At 41.2% G+C, this 21,061-nt stretch overlaps 1 protein-coding gene and 1 long non-coding RNA gene across 10 annotated transcripts in view; one reads left to right on the top strand and one right to left on the bottom strand.

Moving 5' to 3' along the window:
- The window catches only part of LOC125451028 (uncharacterized), a 47,519-nt gene extending 26,975 nt beyond the window's left edge, over positions 1-20,544 (bottom strand). The window contains exon 1 of the long non-coding RNA XR_007247195.2: positions 19,971-20,544. This is a non-coding gene — a long non-coding RNA (uncharacterized LOC125451028). The remainder of the gene's footprint in view (positions 1-19,970) is intronic.
- trim2a (tripartite motif containing 2a) overlaps positions 1-21,061 on the top strand; it is a 158,908-nt gene that overhangs the window by 71,530 nt on the left and 66,317 nt on the right. The gene's annotated exons all lie outside the window — the stretch shown is intronic.

Genomic DNA, 21,061 nt, shown 5'->3' on the forward strand with positions numbered 1-21,061 from the left:
AGACTTAGAATTCCATTTACGTACTCAGCGCTAAGTGAAGGAGAATAAACATGAGGTATAACAATTTCCATGTAGTTTTGAATTAATTTATCAATTTCACAGTAATGCATAAGATAAATGGAACCATTAATTAATGCATTTAACTACTGAATGCAAGAAGTTGTAACGCAAAACTTTTCAGCTGCTGTGAGGGACTAACTGCTGAGATCTGATGCAAGCCATTACCCCACAGGGCCATAATCATTTTTGAGGCCACGTCAGCTGCAGAAGGCTTGACGCTGCTGTCAGGCCTGCAGATTTACTTTTCTCTGGAAACATCACAAGGTGTAAGGTATGACTTTAACAGCCAACCCACATCGTCATGTGTATCAAATTAAATTGCACAGTATCACATTACATTGTCTTGCATTACCGGGTGACAGACGTAAGGGTCTTTTGTATAGAGTCACACAGCATTGAAACAGACCCTACAGTCTAACTAGTCCATGCTGACAATGTTCCCAAGCTAACCTAGTCCCACTTGCCTGCACTTGGTGTATATTCCTCCAAAGCTTTCCTATTCATGTACTTAGACTAATGTCTTTTAAATGTTGCAACTGTACCTGCATCCACCATTTCCTCTGGCAGTTCATAGCACACACAAACCACTCTCTGTGTTAAAAGGTTGCCCCTCATGTCTTTTTTAAAACATTCTTCTCTTGCCTTAAGCATATGTTCCCAAGTTTTGAACACCCACACCCTGGGGCAAAGCCCATCGGTATTCATCTTATATGTGCCCTTCATGATTTTACAAACCTCTAATAATGTCGCTCCTCAACTTACAGTGAAAAAAGTTCTAGCCTATCCACCAAATATTTATAACGCATACCCTCCAGTCCCAGGAAGATCCTAGTAAATACTTTCCGCACCTGACCCTACAGTTGTTTGTGAGGTGAATATCTCTTTTAATATGGCTTCAGCCCACGCTGGAGATGTTCAAAGGGCCAAGACTTGAAAAAATGTCACTTACGTGTCTCCTGGATCTGTTTGATTGACCTTCTAGTTGTATTCTGGAATATTTTGAAGAACCATTCACTGTTGCAGTGCCCTCAATTTAAAATGGTCCAGTGCAGAACCTGGACCATTGATCTCACTTCTTTGTGGCTGGGATGTTCTGCATTCACCAGATAACACTCCATAATCCTCCTTCATAAGCTCCTCATCTGAATTCTTAATGACTTTGATTTTAATCGTTACATGGAAAAATGATCAGCGGAGATATAAACTTAGATGAATCCCTGTCTTCAGTGCTCCAAGGGTAAAACTTAGCATCTACGAAAGACAGACCAAGCTGCAACAGAGGAGCAGGGAATCTGACGTTTCGGGCCTACACCCTTTCTGAAGAAGGATCTAGGCCCGAAACGTCAGCTTTCCTGCTCCTCTGATGCTGCTTGGCCTGCTGTGTTCATCCAGCTCTACACCTTGTTATCTAGATTCTCCAGCATCTGCAGTTCCAACTATCTCTTACCATCTATGAAGTTTGTTTCATCGTAGATTGCAACAACCACAAGCCAAATTTGAGAATGGTGAATTGGGAACACGGATACTGACAGCCACCAAGATATTTTAATTATTTAGCCGTAACAATTCATGAACTGTAATTTGTTGTACTACAGCACGTCTTCTTCAGTAGACCAAGAGCTTAAAATTATCTATTTGTACTACATCAACTACAAAATCCTGTGCACAAATTAAAATCTGAATTGCCTCTATTTTTAATGAACATGGATTCAAGACAATATAGCTTTGATTTGAAGTTTTTACTAAATATTATTGAAAACCAGATATAAAGAACTTTTCAAGTGATACTACAACTGAACATATTTAGCTCCATTAACTACTTTTAGCAAAATTAATGGTACTGAATGTGTAATGTTTTTCTCTTTCCGTACACTCAGCTAAATTTTTGACCACGATCAGGAAGTTGAAGGAAGAGGAAGGAAAATTGGGGGAATTCCACTGGATTCCAGATTAGAGAACCTTAATTACATGTTTCCTTAGCCTCTCTCCAGGATGCAAATAATGATGGAGAATGGACAAGGGAACCTTGGTGATTAACCTGTGCTGCCAACCCCAAACATGACCTGAAGAGGAGAGGTTGTCCTGAATGCAGTGACAACCAGAGGCTGCCGAAGGCCTGTTGGTAGAAGGGGATGTGCTAGAGGACCCTTTATCTCTTATATTTTCATTGTAGAACATTAAAATGTTTAGTGAGTATATTGTGTGGCAAGTGACTGGCTGGAGTGTTTTGACTTGTGAGATGTTAAATTTGTACTCACTATTGTTGATTCCTTCATCTCGGCATCTTTTTTATCACCCAGGCAGCATATTTATTTATGTACAGTGAAAGCCCCAGGTATCTAACAACATTCTGCTGTAGCTAATGACAGAGTAGTGCCAAGATGGTATGTGTGAATTGTATGTAATGTTTTTTTGTACAAGAGTTGAACTTTATTAAGCTGTGGACTCAGCAGTAACGTTTTTGACACTATTTTGCACAGCTTGTTGCCGAATGCATAACTTGTCAATTCATTGATTCGATCCAGTAACTTATCAGAGCAGTAAATTTGGATAATTTCTATTAACATCTGCAGTAAGGTTTAAAGAAAAGCTATAGATTGGATATGCTTCCCTTACAGTTCAGTGGTAAAAGTGCAGGCTAAGTGCAAAAACAGCCAAACCATCCCTTCCTCCCACCCCAAGCCGCACCCCCATCTACCTACTAACCTCATCCCACCTCCTTGACCTGTCCGTCTTCCCTGGACTGACCTATCCCCTCCCTCCCTCCCCACCTATACTCTCTCCACCTATCTTCTTTTCTCTCCATCTTTGGTCCGCCTCCCCCTCTCTCCCTATTTATTCCAGAACGCTCACCCCATCCCCCTCTCTGATGAAGGGTCTAGGCCCGAAACGTCAGCTTTTGTGCTCCTGAGATGCTGCTTGGCCTGCTGTGTTCATCCAGCCCCACATTTTATTATCAAAGATGCTTTGGTGCCTAGCAGCTTGAAAATTTGTCCCCATATCCTAGGGTGTGAATTCATCATTAATATTACAGCAGTTCATTATCACTAAATATATGATGTGCTTCAGTGTTGGTTTAAAACTAATTAGAAGCTCACATCAGTCAGGTGAGAATGGATTGTAAGTTTCTGTAGCAACTGTACCCTTCGATACCTTCAGCTGTAAGGATTTGCAGTGTGTGAGAAATGGCCCCTTCTATATCCTCCTGTTATTAAATTCAGGATTCTCACAAAAAGCCTGGGGATAAAAATCACTTCTTAAACTGATTGTTCAAATGAAGGTGTTAGTACAGTCAACCAAAGAATTTTCCGTGAATGCATTCACTATCAGTATTATAAAGCTTAATTTCTCCTTAAGTTTGGAAGCTGGATCCTGAGCAATGTTTGCAATACTCACTGCAGTAAAAGTAATCAGTCCAATGGTACATTACAACCAGAGAAATCAAAATATTTTAGAAATAAAGGTAATTTTAACTGTGCTGGCTCAGCAGAAACTGGTTTGGTGAGCAGATGAAAAGCCATAGGTTACCTACATAAGACCATATGAAATAGAACAGAAACAGGCTGTTTGGTCCCTCAAGCCTGCTCCACCATTCCTGCAGTGCACTTTCCTGCTGATCCGACATTCCTGCAGTACACTTTCCTGCCTTTTCCCTTTTGCTGGATCCTATGGGGGCCACAGGCTGCTGTCTCTCCATTAGATAAAGAGAGGGAAATGAATGGTCATGCGTTTAACTTGAGGGTCACCTGCTTCAGGTGAAGGGAGAGCTTGTGAAGGCAGGGTCATCAAGTGAACTAAGTCAGTATGGGAGTTAAACCCTCATTGCTGATGTCATTCTACATCCCTGTTCAGGTGGGTTCTTTCCGGACCTGAAATGAATAGGTTATAGTTGGGGGTGTACGTGGAAGTGAAGTCTGGTTGGAATTGTCATAGCCTTGAATAACACTGGCTCCCAGTAGGATTTAAAAGTAGTCCCATAATCCAGGACATCCCAAACTGTGGATTACAACCCAACAAAATTTTGGAGTTGCAAGCTCTGAGGCAACAATGCAGTTCTGGAGCTTAGACTGATTCAAACAGCCCCTTTAAATGCTCACTTGTTTATTGGTTAGGCCTGACGGACCAACTCTGAGATCTGACTGCTGTCGCTACTGCAAAAAGCCTGTCACTAGTGGTGGGGTTTTATTTGGAGAAATTACACCTTTTCATCAATTCTACCCATGCTGAACTCTAGACAAACCCGTCCCCTGTTCCTATAGTCAAGAACAAAATCCATTTTCCACTCAAAAATTAAAGTCTTTCCTGCACCCCATTCAACAACTCTTGTGGCCTTCCCAAATTTTCACACTGAAGTCATACAAAATCTGCAGCACAAAAACAAGATCACAATTGAAAGACATCCATGTAGCAGTGCAGTCGTTTCTGTAGAGTATGTTCCTTAGTGTTTTTGTTCTATTTCTGTTAGTTGGGTAAATCTGAGTGAATTGTTCAGTGAGCTGTAAGGAGAACGTCTGCCAAGTGCCTATTCCTGCCAGCAGTTTCTTAGCAGTTCTGAACAAGCACAATTTTCTGCTACACTTTCCTGTAACTGTGATATATTCTAATTGGCAACACCAAATTGACTGAGAAGGTTTTAATGTTAACTTTTTGGATTGCAAATAACTTTTGATTTCCCCAAGGAGATCCACAGTTAGCATCATAACACAGCTGGGCCGTTCACGTGAACTGTGCAGAACTATAGCCTTGACATATTTTTGTGTATCATCCAGCTCCACACAGTGAGTAAGCTGCATGTTTAGTTGGACATGAACTCCCATTGGCCTGTATTTTCGGGCCCACCAGGACTGTCAGCAGCTTTTCAATACATGGTATATTCTGACGGAGTGAACTGTTGTTTAGCCAACGCTGTAAGTTGTGTCTCTTCAACGGCAAGTTAATCCAACTCAGTTTTACAAAACCCACAAAGACTCAACTTGGTTCAAATTTCCAGCATTGGTGAATTGAAAAAAAAAACTGCTAACTTCAGATTCTTTGTAATATTTTGAAAAACAGAAGTAGGCCTCAAATGATTCTTCAAGAAATTACGATGGAATAAGAAGGGCACTTGAAATACTACTGCATCTTATATTTTTCTACATCGCCTGCGATTATTTAAGAGTCTACCAGGAATAGGTGAGATATGTTTTTATAAGTAGCTGCACTTAAACCAACCATAAATGAGTCTTAATATTTCCTTCTCTGCATGTAAGATAATTTACCACAAAAATGCATCTAAATACCAACAAGAAACTATCTATACATACAGGATTATACACGCATATACATTATGATGCACCTCCATATTATTTCCTGCCTCATGATAATTCATAACTTTGGTTAAGCTCTTGTTGTGAAATACACTTACTTACAACATTAAGATATGTCAAATCCAAGTTTGGCACAGAAAGAATTTTTTTCTGTGTGTAAAATTGTAAACGCCTGTGTGAAATGCCACTTAACTTCTGCATTTTATGTGGAATGTAACTCTAGGTTAATATTAATGCTTTTGGAATAAGAAGCAACTGACCTCAAACTGCCATTTCTTCTGCTTTACTTGTGGGAGTAATGTCTGAGTTTACACATGGGATGAGTAATAATTTGCTGATGTGACATGAATTGGTCATGCAGGACCCATCCCAATATGTTGGCAGTTTTGTTCTCCTATCCTTACTGCACCTGAACTGAAATTGATCAAGGTGGTTTCAAAGTAGGAGAGAAATTCAACATGCACTCAAAATGGTCATCAAGTTTGAAGGGGTGACCATTCAGCACACCAAAGTTAGCTTTAAACCTCATTCAAATTCCAGTGAAAAGGGACATCTACAACAATTTCTGTGTCCAGAGAGTGGGGAGTCAACTGGCAACCACAAGAGCTGACTGGCAACTTGGGTTGGGGAGAGCAGGCACCATGTGTGAGCAGGGACTCGTGAAATGCAATGGGAAAAGGCTGGAGAGGGGGTAGCATGTCATTGCATCATCAACAGGCAGGAGTTTCTTTGCAGTACTAAGACCAGCTTTAACAAATTGAAACTAGGCAGAGGTAGTTATCTTATACAAAACCGGAACAATTAGGTGGATATTTACAGGTCAGATGACCAAATATAACTAAATTCTGCATTTGTGAATCCTTAAAGTGTGGCCCATTTGGCCCATTGAGTCTGCACCAACCCATTCCCTATAACCCTGCACTTACTATGTCTAACCCAGCCAGCCTGCACAACCCTGGATACTATAGGCAATTTAGGCAACGAACCTACACATCTTTGGAATGTGATAGGACACATATGCACACACATCACCCAATGCTGGAATCGAACTAAGATCCCTGGTGATGTGAGGCAGTATTGCTAACCACTGAACCACCATGCCACCCTGGGTACTTAACATTTGTTTCAAGTGGGTGGCTGGGAACTGCTTGAGAAAACATGGTGCCCAGCACACTTTTGGTTTAGAATGGGTGAAGTGGACCCCAAAATTAAATTGCCAGCTTGTACAGTAAGGTTATTTTACCTGATCCATACATGCAAGAAAATGTCAAATGTCTCGTGTGTTTTTGAAATCCTGATCTTGACTGTTGTGCCACTTCCTTGGGGTCATAAAGAAATGTCTCTGGCATGTTTATCATTTTTTCCATTTAGCGTCTCGTAATGTTATTGTGGATGCCAGTCGATTGTTGCTGGCAGAGTGGGACAATATTTTTCGACTGGTCCTATGCATGGCATTTGATGCAAACTTTAAACCAGCCAGAACAAAACTTTTTTTTGACTTCTAACCTCTGTGTTTGACATCAGATATCAAATTAATAATGTATTCAGTCCAGTGCACTGACATTGTATCCAAATTATAGAAAGTGGCACAAATGTCAGTGATACATGTCATAGATTTCTTCTGCAGCAGAGAATTCTGCAATCATTCTGAACCCAAACTAAACAACTCATTTGATCAGAGATAATGGGAACTGCAGATCATGGAGAATCCAAGATAACAAAGTGTGGAGCTGGATGAACACAACAGGCCAAGCAGCATCTTGGAGCACAAAGGCTGACGTTTCGAGCCTAGACCCTTCATCAGAAAAATCCTGCCTAAGTAAATTAACTCAATTGGGAATGCCTCAGCTTTCTGACCTAAAATTGGGTTCATTCTTCTTGATGGGCATGTGTCAATGTTTGACATGTTTATCAGTGCATACTTAAATTACAATCTTCAAGAAAATAATACATCTAATGTAGATTGTAAACACACTTTTCACTTTCACCAAAGGTAAGTGATCCAGCCTAATCCACAAATATGTTAAGTGTGAGTAGACAGATGAGCTAATTGTTCACCTACAGCATCAGTTATTTTGCTTTATAATACCTTAATTATCATTTTGCTTTTTCAAGCTTTCCTCAGGGCTCCATATAATTAAGTGAACAATAACAAAGGCTATGGCTTTTTTTAGAATGTACTTAGTCAAAAATATCAAAGTGAACCAGTACTTGTGACAATGGTTTTCTCTGTTAACCTGTCATCATAAGTGGCAAAATCTGAAATGGTAAAAACTGGATTTTCTTCATTAGGGGAAGGAAGGGGAGTTTTTTGAAATTTGTTCCTATATAAATTGATTTAAATATTTCTCAATTAAGGGAATTTTAATTCACATATTTGACAAAAATAGATTGTGCATTAAAATTTCAAAATGCTACTTTAAATAAAGAAGTTATCCATATAGATCGTCATTAAAAATAATGCGTCAGAGACGTTCAGGCTCATATCATGATACAATTTTCAATTATAAAGAACTCAGAGTCGATTTCACATTAGAAAGATGAGCAGAAGCCCAAGCTGGACTTTGACCAAATTGAAACTCTGTTCCACCCTTACCTAACTGACAGTCTGGGTGAATCTTCCCAGTTAATAGATGGCATGGACTTTTTTGACAAAGTTGGAAGAATCACATAAGATTGAGAATCTCCTTATTGACAATGTTGAGACCAGAAGGTCTTATTTCCCAACTAAGTGATGGATGGTAAGTTGAGATTTTTGATGGTGACCAGCGAGAGGCCCATTTGTGATGCATTAACATTCTCAATATGATGTCATCCCACCTCATTGATATGTTTCTTTTCCTCATTATTCCACTTGCCGGATATAAACTAGGTGTTGACGTTTTCTGATGTGAAAATCAGTGTGGTAACCTGATGACTCTAACGTGCCATTTATTTCTTTGGACCTCCAACTTGGATGTATCTGGGCAAGGTCCATGAGCAGTGAATCCCCCAGTCCCACAGACCATCCCCCAGAACGTCCAGTCTGTGTTGGCAAAGGTGGATGCTAATTGACAAGAATTATGCAGGGTAGCTGTGGACTGCCAGTGCCTGACTTTGGACTTGGCGCTCGTGCCAGGATTCCTGGGAGGTCCCTACAGTCACCAGTGCCTCTGCCAGTGCCCAGTGGATGATTAAAGTGAGCAGGACTCCATGGGGTGTGGTACATAGATAAGACCTGAGTTTAGGTGTGAAGAACCTTGCTCTCCTAACCCCATTGTATGCCTGGTGGAGAGAGGCCCTCCAAAAATTGGCACTTATCCAATTCCTGGTGAAACTCAGCCTCTGAAAATAATCACTTTTAGGCACCATCATGAACCAATTATTTAGTCTTCTTCAAAAAAGCAGTACATACCAGACTGAACAATGAGCAATACTAGATAAAGATGGATGAAGAGTGTATGCGGTATTTTAAAAATATCCCATATGATCTTTTTCCATTATATATGTTGTGTATGTCATTTTCGGAATCTGTAGTTCCACTGCGAATATCCAGCATGTAATCTTCTGATGTATATTATGGGCAGTTGTAGACCGAGAAAACATACTCTTGTAACTTCACACTGGCAAAGTTGTTCAGTGTTTCATGTAATGAATGTTGTTTTAAAATTATTTCTCACCAGGATGCTGCTGGATGTTAGTGAATAATTGCCAATGCAGAGTCAATTTATTGATACTTTGGACATTATCACCCTGATTTTTTCCTGTCAGCTGTGGGAAGTACCTAAGTTTCTTTGCTATCTTCTCAAGACTGTGCGGTGAATAGTTGAACACAGATGTGCTGACTACGATTTTAAACTGTAGTGAGACCATTGTCAGTGCAAAGCAGTGTAATACTTACCATTGGAGCTGAACTTGCCAGAAATCTCTTTGCTACATGTTTGACAACTTCAGTCTACAGTTGCATTGATGTTGTACAAATATCAAATTAATACAAAAACCAGGCTATAACAGCACCATAGGACACAACTGGTATAAATTATTATTGTTGATATTATTATAAGTATCTAAAAGAGTGAGTTCAATTTTATTTTAATGGACGTACGATTCACAAAAACATTGTTTAGGGATGAATAACTCAGCGTTTCCCGATTAATAGGTGTTTTCCACTCCCTTGGGATCTTGCTTCTCAATGAGGGAACAAGATTCATCTGGAGTGAGAGATTCACATACTCTCGGCATAAATCCAAACGGACGCAGAATTGTGAATTTAAAGAAAGCTTTGGTTTCAGATTATGATCAGAAATACTCCATACTTTCAGGATTTCTCTTGCTGTGGTAGATGTAGAGTAAAAAAGATCAAGAAAGAGTGAAACTACTTTGATAGTTTTTCCTAAGTAATAGAGAAAAGCAGTTGTTGCACTTAGGCACAGTGACCATACGCCACTAAATACAATCATCATTTCTAAAATACTGCCGGAAAAGCATCCTGAAAATTGTAGCTTTTGCGGTGACCACATCGTTATAGTAAATGCTTATATCCTGCCTGTCTGTTTCATGCATTGTCTGTAATATGCTGCTTTTAAATGTCGCCAAGTAGACAGTCAATAATGTGCCACCCTCAGTTATAGGAGCACTTATTATAAGCAACCAGATTCTTGATTAGATCTTGCAGTATGCTTGCATACTGGGTTTATTCAGACTTGAACAACTTTGTTCCTGTTAAATAGATGTGTAAATTAAGAAAGGTTTATAGCCTTTTGAAATTCAGCCTAAATATTTCTCTACCCTCCCATAAATAAGCCACCCAGGATACAGTGCTGAAACAGCTAGTTTGAGAACTTTTTCTTCTGATTTCTCTTTGCTCTCTCTCCATTCCACTCCCTCACCCCAAAAGCATGTCTGCAACTATCTTTATATCATTAAATGTTATGTATTTGTAATGGGAGAACATTGCTTTTGTTCCATTTACTTTGCTCTTCCTATGGGAATGGTGGGTTACTTTTTGTAGTTTCTATAAATGGACAAAATACAATAGTAGACCTTGTTCAAGAGCATCATTCCTTCAGAATTCAAGGTAGGAAGGATAGGGTAGTTTGGCAGGTTAACAAATTGGGTGGAACTGTCAGGAATCTCACTGCTGAAACACAAGCCAGTTAGGTAATGGTGAAGCCACCAGCTGGCCTTCTTCTGGAATACAAAGACGTTGGGGTGAAAGTCTTTGCTTACTGAGAGTTGCCAGTTTCTGAGAATTCTAGCGATTCCAGTCTGACTTAGGCTACAGGTGACTATGCTGAGTGGCAGTGAATGCAGGTGGGTCAGAGGCAGGATGGTAGGTGGCTCTCAGTGATCACTACCTTCCCGATGACTAGTCACTTGTTCAGGCACGAGTGCCTTTGATGGAGGAACCCTATTTTCAGAGCTGACAAGCAGACCACAACATTTTATCTTCTCGTACAGCAAGGCCAATCTGCCAGAGTTAATATCACCATTGGCTATATAAGACCCTTGAGTGATAATATACATTAGCTACTAAAGGCCTCAAATTGTCCTAGAAGTGGGGGAGAGGATGGTGAGCCATGGGCCTTTGTGCCAGAGTGAAGGTGGACATAGGAAGGTGTTGTGACTCCAGTATATCACTGTTCTGCCTCTCCATATGCCTTGCCCAGCTTCAAGCTCACCACCAGAAGGTTCTGTCCATTGTTCTTTCACCTTGTTATGTCTGAAACCTGGGTTTAAATGCTGCTGGCTGTAAGGGGGTCGATTCTGAAAAGAGGTTGGAGAGTCCTAAACCAGTTTCTGTAATTTACTGAGGTTAGGGATTAAGGTTTACTGAGGTATAATTTTCCAGGATAAACCATAGTCTGTAAGTGCCTAGAAATGCTCCATAGTTTCATCGGTCCCAAAATGGCAATAATCTTTATTTTCTGAATTTCAGCATGTTTTCCAAATGCAGACAGGCATTTGGCTTCTTTTCAACAGGAACCAGATTCTGGTTGTAGAATGTCAATTGACATGCCTTGACAGATTATATGGGTATTCCCGCAGCCCAGAATCATCTTAAAGTTCAAAACAAATATCCACTGGAACTGAAACTGATTTTAAGCTGGAAAACATGAACACTGCTAATGTTGTAATTTTTAAAATTTTTTTTTATTTTAAAAAAGGTACAGATGAAAGCCAAGCTATTATTTAGATGTGGAATGCTGGAGCAACCTGAGTGCAAAGAAAGATCTCTATTCTCATTCAGGCAGTTTACCAATGAAGATTGTTAAAATTTTGTACGAATAAGTAAAACTCAGTTTATTTGTAGGTCATATAGTTAACCGCCAATATTTCTAGAAAATGTTTCTAATTGTAGGCAGATAAATGATTCCCAAATCTGCAGTTCCCATTATCTGTCATAACAACATCGTAATAGTTATGAATTAGTTAGTGTTTTTGCTGTATTTAGTTTTATGGCCATATTTGTAATTTATGATCAGTGACTCTGAGTGTGCTGTAGTCTCATTTTTTCCAATCTACCCTGCACTGAGATTTGCAGTTTGTTTTGAAACAGCAAACTTTGATTAGTAGAATCGTAAAATAATAGGACAGCACAATGGCCCAGTGATTAGCACTGCTGCCTCAAAGCACCAGGGACCTGCCGCGGGTGACTATCTGTCTGTGTGGAATTTGTACATTCTCCCTGTGTCTGCACAGGTTTTGTCCCACGGTCCAAAGTTGTGCAGGTTAGATGGTCATGCTAAATTGTCCATAGTATCCAGGGATGTGCAGGCTAGGTGGATCAGCCATGGGAAATGCAGGGTTACACAAACATAGAAGGGGGGAGGTTGGTGAATCTAGGTGGGATGCTTTTCGGAGGATTGATGTGGACTTGATGGGCCCAATGGCCTATTTCCACACTGTAGGGATTCTACGATATCTACTATGCCTTTTGAATGGCACTTGCAGTAAGCATATTTGTGTAAATGAGAGTGAGTTCTAAAACTAGGTTCCTAGTTAATGATGGAATGAGAAATGGTGATGGGTTTTGTAAATAAGAAATAATGATGGGGCAGTTTATTGCTTCTTAAGTTTTTGTGAGTTGTTCAAATTACTCCTTACCTGTTAGCAGAGATGATAGAATTAATTGTAATATGTCTCGCAATCTGCGCTCTGCATAATATGCAGTACGGACTCTCGGGAAAAACACATTATTTGCTTACCGTGCTCTCACAAGTCCCCCATGGCAAGGACATTTGATAACAATTGACAGAACTGTTCAACTCACAAAGACATCAAAGAAAGCCTTGATTTCAAATATGCTTGAGCTTGGCTGCAGTTTCATTGCTCCACTTGTTGGGAGTGACACTGACTCGTTCTCTTTGCCGTGGAAACGTCAGTACCATAATACAAAAAAGTACCAATTCCCTGCAAATCCAGAAACTGAAAACTGCCCAATCACAATGTTTACTCAGTAATTCAAAAGACTCATTCAATTCTCCACTTTTACTTTGTTTTTCAGATTAGTGTGCAAAGGCGCTTAAATCCCTGGTTGTTACTTTGTTGTATGTTGAGTAATTATAATTATTAAAGCATGTAAAAAGCAGAGCAAATGAATAAAATTATTGTTGTTCATGACATTTAAGTGTTTGATCTTCTTTATGCTGTTATATAATTCCAGCTGTCAACTTACTGTCCTGCACAAAGAAGACAGCATTCATGCCTCCAATACAATGGATGCTTGTTGAATGTTGTCACTGGTCCCAATTTTGTAGGGTTTTATGATCCTCCACTTGCTTGTGAAGACAACTTGGTTATTTCTGTGGTGCTGGCAAATGAGTCATCAATAAAGGTGACTGGTTTGTATCAATTTAACTTTGTTTCAGTATTGACCAGAAGAAACAATCACGAATATTTTGCTCAACCATCTATGTTTGAGAAATCCCATGCATACACAATTGAAAATATATCCCTGTATTTTAATACCAGTGACTGCCTTTAAAATCAGTATGCTGTAATGGCAACCACACAGCTTCTAATATAATGGTGAGTGGCAATTTAACATTCAGTGAGCTCTTGTGGCACAGTGATAGTGTCACTGTCTCCGAGCCAGGAGGCCTAGGTTCAAGTGCCCTTTGTTCTAGATGTGTGTAATACTATGCCAATTAGAAAATACCTGAATGTGCTTTCAAACACAAGATGCAAATCTGTCGTTTTTAGATGGTGCTTAAAGCTAGTGATTCCGAATGCATTACTTAAATTTAAGATTTGTCAACAGATAGTTGAAATTTCTGAGTCAATTGTTAACTTAATCTCAAAATATTAATTCCAAGATTGCAATTGTTAACAAGAGCCCAGGTAAATCAGGAAAGATAATTGTACTTGCTGTTCAAGACAACAGAGTGTGGAGCTGGATGAATACAGCAGGTCAAGCAGCATCTCAGGAGCACAAAAGCTGATGATTCGGGCCTACACCCTTCATCAGAAATGGGGGATGGGGAGAAGGTTCTGAAATAAATAGGGAGAGAGGGGGAGGCGGATCGAAGATGGATAGAGGAGAAGATAGGTAGAGAGGAGACAGACAAGTTAAAGGGGTGGGGTTGGAGCCTGCAGAAGTGAGTGTAGGTGGGGAGGTGGGGAGGGGATAGGTAGTCCAGGGAGCATGGACAGGTCAAGGGGCCGGGATTAGGTTGGTAGGTAGGAAATGGAGGTGCGGCTTGAGGTGGGAGGAGGGGATAGGTGAGAGGAAGAACAGGTTAGGGAGGCGGGGACGAGCGGGGCTGGTTATGGGATGCGGTGGAGGGAGGGGAGATTTAGAAGCTTGTGAAGTCAACATTGATACCATTGGGCTGCAGGGTTCCCAAGCGGAATATGAGTTTCTGTTCCTGCAACCTTCGGTTGGCATCGTTGTGGCACTGCAGGAGGCCCAGGATGGACATGTTGTCTAAGGAATGCAAGGGGGAGATGAAATGGTTCGCAACTGGGAGGTGCAATTGTTTATTGCCAACTGAGCATAGGTGTTCTGCAAAGCGGTCCTCAAGCCTCCGCTTGGTTTCCCTGATGTAGAGAAAGCCACACCGGGTACAACAGATGCAGTGTACCACATTGGCAGATGTGCAAGTGAACATCTGCTTGATGTGAAAAGTCATCTTGGGGCCTGGGATGTGGGTGAGGGAGGAGGTGTGGGGGCAAGTGTAGCATTTCCTGCGGTTGCAGGTGAAAGTGCCGGGTGTGGTGGGGCTGGAGGGGAGTGTGGAGCGGACAAGGGAGTCACGGAGATAGTGGTCTCTCCGGAAAGCAGACAAGGGTTGGGATGGAAAAATGTCTTTGGTGGGGTCGGATTGTAGATGGCGGAATTGTCGGAGGATGATGTGTTGTATCCGGAGGTTATTGGGGCAGTATGTGAGGACAAGGGGGATTTTCTTTTGGCGGTTATTGCAGGTACGGGGTGTGAGGGATGAGTTGTGGGAAATGCGGGAGACACGGTCGAGGGCGTTCTCGACGACTGTGGGGAGGAGGTTGCGGTCCTTGAAGAATGATGACATCTGAGATGTACAGAGTGGAATGCCTCATCCTGGGAGCAGATGCTGCGGAAGCGGAGGAATTGGGAATAGGGGATGGAATTTTTGCAGGAAGCTGGGTGAGAGGAGGTGTATTCTAGGTACACCTTGAATACCTGGGCTTGAAATGGATGTTGGTTTCTAGGTGGTTGCCTGAGATAGAGACAGAGAGGTCCAGGAAGGTGAGGGATGTGTTGGAGATGGTCCAAGTGAACTTGAGGTTGGGGTGGAAGGTGTTGGTGAAGGGGATGAACTGTTCGAGCTCCTCTTGGGAACAGGAGGTGGCGTCGATACGGTCATCAATGTCACAGAGGAAGAGGTGGGGTTTAGGGCCAGTGTAGGTGCGGAAGAGGGACTGTTCTACGTAACCTACAAAGAAGCAGGCATAGCTTGGGCCCATGCGGGTTCCCATGGACACCCCCTTTGTCTGTAGGAAGTGGGAGGAATTGAAAGAGTAGTTGTTGAGGGTGAGGATGAGTTCGGCTAGTTGGATGAGGGTGTCAGTGGAGGGAGACTGGTCAGGCTGTGGGACAGGAAGAAGCGGAGGGCCTTTAGGCCATCTGCATGGGGAATGCAGGTGTGTAGGGATTGGACGTTCATGGTAAAGATGAGGTGTTGGGGACCAGGGAATTGTAAATTTTGGAGGAGGTGGAGGGCGTGGGTGGTGTCATGGACGTAGGTAGTGAGTTCCTGGACCCAGGGGAGAAAATGGAGTCCAGATAGGTGGAGATGAGTTCGGTGGGGCAGGAGCAGGTGGAGACAATGGGTCGACCAGGGCAGTCAGGCTTGTGGATTTTGGGAAGGAGATAGAAGCAGGCGGCGTGGGGTTGGGGAAGGATGAGGTTGGAGGGTGTTGTTGGGAGGTCACCAGAGGTGATGAGGTGGTGGATGGTTTGGGAGATGATGGTTTGGTGCTCGGAGGTGGGCTGTTCATCTCACCGAGATTGGCGCACCTAAATTTAGTTGAGATATGACCTAGCACTGTACCTTCCACAGGGCATCAATGTTATGTATGAGCAGGTCAGGCAACAGTCCAGCTCTTCCGATTGATTCATCCTTATTAATTTTAATCAATTCTCATCAGATTATAAGATGATCCAGACATACTGGACAGGTGGGAAAATGGAATTTAAACCTGAAAGTGAGGTGAGATATTTGTGGAGGCAAGGAAGTATACGTTGAATTGTAAGACAGTGGGAAGTACAGAGGATCAGAGGGACCTTGATGTGCCTGTCAATAGATCTTTGAAGGCAGCAGGACGATAGATAAGATGGTTGAGGAGGCATATGACGTACTTGCTTTTATTAGTCAGGGCACTGCCGACAAGAGCAAAGAACTGAACTAGCTTTATTGACAAATGCACTCAATGAGTACAGTGAAAAGTTTATACGGTGCCATTTACAGCACCATCTTAGGTACGAGGATACCTTGGTAAAGCTTTTTAAGTTACAAGGTATTAGAAAATAGAGAAATAAAGTGTCCAGCATTGCAGAAATAGAAGTCCACAACAGTGGCCTTCCAACTCATACCACCCTGGCACTTTGCCCCGAGTGTGCAATAGGCCCTAGCTACAGAGCGTGCCAGGCTTCACATTAAGGATCACATGGCTGGGAGATTACTCCAGACTGCCACACAGGCTGGGAATGCCTTGCCCAGCACTTGAAATGCCGTACTGTATAAAACTACAGGCCAAATGCTGGAAAATGGATTAGAATTGATCGATGCCTGAGGACTGTCATGGGCACAATAAACCAAAGAGCCTTTTTCTGTGATGTGGAAACTATGAATCTACTGAAGAGTTATCACAGAGTCAAAATGAGCAAGCAGAGAACAGGATATTTAAAATCAAATTATATTATTCACTTGAAATGAAATAAAGCTCAGCAACTAGAAATGGGATTAAAGGAGTGAGATGCAAAAGACAGACAGGAAATGTATTTTTAAAGAAAATCTCCAACACAAAATTTTCTTCTGAGTAAACCAGATTGCACACTTGGGTAAGTGTTTGGGTGGAGTTTGCATGTAATTCCCCGTACTGCGCAAGTTTGTCAGGTGTTTCGGTTTCCTCCCACAGTCCAAAGATGTGCAGGTTAGGTGGGTTGGCCACGGTAAATTGCCCGTAGTGTGCAGGGACGTGTAGGCTAAGCGAATCCATGCTAAATGCAAGTTTACAGGGACAGCATGAGGGGTGAAGGAGTGGCTTTGGGTGGAATACTCTTCAGAAAGTTGGTGCAGACTTGATGGGCCAAATAGCTCTTATCTGCCCTGTAGGGTGCCTATGATTCAAAGGTCTTCTTACTAATTTTGTACCTTTTACCTCTGACCCCCTTGTACTCTTTCTGTTGCTATCTTGGTTGATCCCGTCAGCTGACCTCCTCTCACTCAGCAGCCCTTTTCCCTGAACTCCTCACTCCCTCCCTGTTGCTGCCTCATTCATTCTCTCCTGCTTAGCACCCCCTTGCTGCACCCATCAAGAGGGGTGAGAATTGGATGGAGTAATAGGTCCCTGAAGTGGCAAAATGGGTCAGTAAGTGGAATGAAGAGATGTGGGGGTGGGGGAATCAGGAAAGGGTAGTAGCAAGAGGAAGGAAGTGAGGCGGCTGGGAAGAGCTGGCATGTGGGAGGGAGTGCAGATGTTGAGTGAGGGAAGTGGTGAGTAGGAGGGAGGGGATTGGGAGAGATGGAAAGCAGGTGGGAGTTTGGAGGGGCAGTGAGCAAAGCTGCAATGTTTTGAAAAACAGACTGAGCATATGCAATTTACAAACTAATCTCTGTGCTTGTACAGTCACCATTCTGACTGGAGTTAGTGCTACTTAGGTGAATTCCATTATACACAATTCTAATATTGCGCTGCTATAAAGTGCTTTAAACCCGTAAAACTAAAAATGGATACTTCCAACTCGAATGTATCATTGCTCCAACTTCTTGATGCTTGGTTCTGCTACGTTGGAATTTATTATCATTGCAACAATATAAAATGTTTCAAGGCTCCAGACATCAAAGAATGAGTTCCTGGACAATTTGATTTAAAACATTTTTAAACTATTGCTAAATAAGAGCAACACATTGGAATTATTTAAGAAAAAAAATGGAAGAACAAAGGGTCAATAACAGACAGATACGTGAAATAGGTGTGTCTTAGGGATAGCCAGCCATATAGGTTTCAATTGCCTTTCCATAAAGAACACAAAATATTTTCAAATTCAGCTACTCTCCATTTCTTAATAAGACTCACCAATGACACTTACAATCTGTGCAGTTTGTTTCTAAATCCCAATCAATCCCACTTCTAGATGTCAGTCAAAATAGTTATTTGAATGACAGGAATACAAACAGTTCCCAATTGTTTGAGTATATTGTCAATTTCAGATTAGCCTCACATTCGAAAAAATGTCATATTGAGGATGTACAGGAAGTTAGTGAGCCCACTTTTGGAGCACTGTGTACAGTTCTGGTTGCCCTACTGAAGGAGGGATATCATTAAACTGGGGAGGATTTGGAAAAGATGTTGCCGGGAGAGTTTGAGTTATAAGGAGAGGGTGGATAAACTGGGACTTCTTTAACTGGAGCATAGGAGGCTGAGGGGTGACCTTGTAGAGGTTAATAAAATTGTGAGGGGCATAGATAAAGTGAATAGAAAAGGTCTTGTCCCTAGGTTTGGGGAGTTCAAAAGTAGAAGACATAATTTGAATGTGAGATGAGAAAGATTTAGAAGGGAAATGAGGAGCAAGTTTTTCACATGGAGGGTGGTTTGTATTTGAAATGAACTGCCAGAAGAAGTGATAGATCCAGGTTACTGTTACAGTGTTTAAAAGACATTTGGACAGGTACATGGATAGGAAAGGTTTAGAAGACAAATAGGACAAGTTTAGTTTGGGGAAACTTGGTTGGCATGAATGAGTTGAACCAAAGGGTCTATTTCCATGCTGTATGACTCCATGACTCTACATCGACAGCTTATTCATACGAGGTAATGTCCAAGCACGAAATCAGCTTAAATAATCAGCATTTTGGCAAAACTTCCAGTGATAACTGACCATCATTTTGGGGCGTATCCCCCAGAAGGAAAAACCAGTAAATATGTAACATACTGGTATTGTAGACATCAAACTGGAGCTCGAGCACGACCAATACATTTGCACAAAGCGTAACTGTTTTATTTACTGTTTCTTTTCCCGCTGGGCTGTCTTTTCATCACTACATCCTACATATGGTCATTAATGTTCTGTTCATTATCAACTTGATTATTTCCCTAGCTCTTGCAGTGGTTTGCACTACAAGGTTTGGCACCATGTTGATATTTATGAGATAACTCATAACTATCAGTTGAACATGCAGTGTTTCCTTATTTTGGAAACTTTACTCTCATGTAGATGAGACCTGCTTCCTAAAGCAATACTGTTTTTAAACTCCTCGAGCAACAGCACTCTCAACTTTTCAAAGTCTTGCTTCAACATCACAAACCTTATCATCAATCGAACATCATTTCTTTTTCTCTACAAATTCCACAAAAGGTCTGTTTCTGATTTTTCTCAAAGTTCTCAAGCTTTTTCTTATAAGGTTATGGAGCTTGCATATGTTTTACACACTGAAGACTTGACTGTCACAGTCTGTCAATTTTTATTTTTCTTGCATGTTTATTCCTATATTGTACTTCCTCCATCTTCACTGTACTGTTGGTCAACTTTCATTGGTTTCTACGTTTCTCCCAATCTCTGGCCTACCACATATCTTCACAGCACTATCATTTCAATTTGCCAAAATTTATCAAGTTCTGCAAGATGCTCAGGAAGTTGAACCATAGAGACTTTGTATTTCTATCATTGGTACAGAGTCTGTTTTGAATAAAGATCTCAAGGTGAAGTGAATAAAGCAGGATCAGAATGACAGCAGATTTGCAAGCTGCCCAGTTTGTTGCTTTTGTTGTGGGTAAGTTACCACAAGCTACGTTTAATTCAGCTACATATTAAGAAATCTCACAATCAAATACTGAAAGAATGATTTAAATTTTATTGCATGTAGCAACGAAATAACCCCTCAAGTAAGCAAGTTAAGCCTCACAATTAAACTTGGTTATTACCTGATTAAGGTGGACTTTAGCTACGATTCCAACCAACAGTGTCTGTCTCTGGATGACTTGGGTTCAATCCTTGTGCAGTGTTGTTTGAAGTTCTGCTTTTGTAAGTTCTGGAGTTGAATTTTTATACCATTTTCTGTCCTTCAAGTTTGTGGTGTGACAGTATCAATAATCTTTAGATTCTTTCATCCAAAATGTTGACTACTCCTCTGGAACAATCAAGTCTGCAGCCTGCCTTCTTCTCAGAAGTGGCTTCCTTATTACATTTAGCATTTGGAGATAGCAAGAACTGCAGATACTGGATTCAGATCAATACAGTGTGGAGCTGGAGGAACACAGCAAGTCAGGCAGCATCAGAGGACTAAAGAAGTCGATGTTTTAGGTCAGGACCTTTCATCAGTCCTGGGCTGGGCTTCACATTATTGATTGGCTTGTGGAAGGTGCTAGTTCAGGCAACCCATTTGGAAGTCTGTCAGGGAAACCAAGAACTCTCCATGGAGGTTGTTTAGGATATTATTTCATACAAAGTGGAAAGTTTAGAGAGTAGCATCAGTCCTGAGGAGTCCTAACCTGAAACATTGACTTTCCTGATTCTCTGATGCTGCCTAACCTGCTGTGTTCCTCCAGCTCCACACTACATTTAGCACTGACTGTCTTGTTTGAAGACACAGTTTTCTTGCAAGTTACCCCTTAAATTCTTCTGTAGGGCAATCATTTGTACTAGTTGCATAAAACAGCCATTTATCAAACAGTTGTTAACACAGCTTGTTTATGTAGCTTCTCCCAGCCATGGCTAATTGCTTTCAATTCCAATTTAACAGTTTTAATCTCATTGTTGACTTTAATTTCTAAGCCATGTAGCATTCTGTGGGCCTGTGATTGGTAACCTAACTAAGATTATTAACTCAACATGCTAACTAATTAAATTAACACATTTTCTGATGCTGTAAGAATCGCTGAATACCTAGAAAATGATGGAAGCACAATTATCGCTTGGAATGCTGAGCTGTGTGGAATCTGATTTATTTAACTCAGTATTTTAATTTGAATCACATTAAAAAATGGCAGTTAAAAGGTTAACTCCTTGCTGCTCG

The sequence above is a fragment of the Stegostoma tigrinum genome, chromosome 1 (genome assembly GCF_030684315.1).
Source record: "Stegostoma tigrinum isolate sSteTig4 chromosome 1, sSteTig4.hap1, whole genome shotgun sequence".
NCBI classification, from domain to species: domain Eukaryota; kingdom Metazoa; phylum Chordata; class Chondrichthyes; order Orectolobiformes; family Stegostomatidae; genus Stegostoma; species Stegostoma tigrinum.